The following is a 1735-nucleotide window of genomic DNA, read 5'->3' on the forward strand; positions in this document are numbered from 1 at the left end:
TCCTCCTCCTCCTCCTCCAGTAACAGCTACAACAACAGTTTCTAACATAGGCACATAGTCTGAAATTTGAGGGAGAAGGGATTGGTCAATATCAATGACCAGTACTTTGTTTTGTCAATCCTGAAGAGATGAAAAACAAAGATGACTGCAGCAAGATTTAAACTCAGAATGTAAAGAATCAGAAGAAATGCTTGCTTGTTTGCTTGCTTCTTGCTTCATGCTTTTGCTTGATGGGGCTGGGGTGTATTCCCAGGTTAGTGGTTCCAGAGGGTTAGAGTAGAGCTGACCAGGTCCATCACTGGCAGTCCCATGCCAGCTCCTCTGCAACCTCCCAAGATGACATCGAGCTGCTGGAAATCTTCCTTAATCACATCCGGCTATCTGGTGCAGGGCCTATCATGGGGTCCCTTCTAGCCCACAGCTGCTGTGCCAAATGAGAGTGAGGCCACTCTGGTCAGATGATCTGGTGGGAGGCAGAGGACATCTCTGTATCAGCACATGTGGCTGATAGCTATGGGTGGGAGGCTGCAGGCTGAAATTCTATGGCTCTGCTATCAAAACTCAATCCTCTTTGTCAGGGAGGAGAATGGAGAGGACTGATGCATTGTAGATGTGGAGCTTTGTCTTTCAGGAGATAGAGGAGTGGCACAAAAATGAGTATATGACCCCAGTGACCAAGGCCACACCTGCAGTTGATCTCTGGGTTCAGGTCTCCATTGTTGGCAACTGTGGAGCCCAAGTAGATGAAGGAGCAAACAAACTCCTCAATGTTGGGGCCAATATGGAGAGGTGGAGGGTCCAGGCTGTTGACAACATGCATCAGATTAGTCTTCACCCAACTCACTTGAACCCCAAGCTTTGCTGATCCCTCTTGGTCCGTGCATCCCTGAGCAGGTTAATAGAGTAGTATTGTAGGAGGGGATACATTAGATAATGTAGTCCTAGACATACTATGCCTGAATAAAAGACATGACATATCAGATAATGAAGTTCTAATGTAGCTATACAAACATCCTAGGCCTGCTCTATGGCACATATATCTGGGACAGTGCTGCTATTAAACACACAAAACATCCAAGACCATATTACAGTATTGCTCACATAACTGAGACAGCATTGCTATTACATAATATAAACATTACATACACAAACGTCCAGAAATATCCTAAACCAAGGACGGTGGACCTTTCTGAGAGCAGGTACACAAACTGACAATTTTAAAGAATTTTTCTCATGTGCCAATGGAAATTTTAGAGTAGAAGATTATTGTTTTTATTTTATTTGTATTTTACAAGATATTTTATAGAGAAAGAGATGGACTATAGTAGAAGACACTTGCCCATGGTGTCATACAGTGACAGAGGGATTGAACCTGTAAACCATGGCATTGAGAAACAAATATCTTAACCATGGACATCAAAGGCAGGTTAACTAGCAAGTTAGTTTTTGTTTGTGACAGATGTTCAGGTGCAATAAAGACTGCAAACAAACAGGAAACAACTTCTATCTCATTCCAGGGTGAAAAACTAGAGGTAGTCGATAGCTTCCGCTATCTGGGCGACCAAGTTAGTAGTGGGGGTGGGTGCGCTGAAAGTGTAGCTGCTAGAATAAGAATAGCCTGGGCAAAGTTTAGAGAGCTCTTACCCCTGCTGGCGACAAAGGGACTCTCACTCAGAGTAAAAGGCAGACTGTATGACGCATGCGTACGAACAACCATGCTACATGGCAGTGAAAC

The 1735-nt window shown here is 44.0% G+C and overlaps 1 protein-coding gene across 4 annotated transcripts in view; it reads right to left on the reverse strand.

The window, feature by feature from the left end:
• Positions 1-1735, reverse strand: part of LOC106875168 (leucine-rich repeat-containing protein 71) — a 53274-nt gene that overhangs the window by 6194 nt on the left and 45345 nt on the right. The gene's annotated exons all lie outside the window — the stretch shown is intronic.

The sequence above is a fragment of the Octopus bimaculoides genome, chromosome 25 (assembly GCF_001194135.2).
Source record: "Octopus bimaculoides isolate UCB-OBI-ISO-001 chromosome 25, ASM119413v2, whole genome shotgun sequence".
Taxonomy (NCBI): Eukaryota; Metazoa; Mollusca; class Cephalopoda; order Octopoda; family Octopodidae; genus Octopus; species Octopus bimaculoides.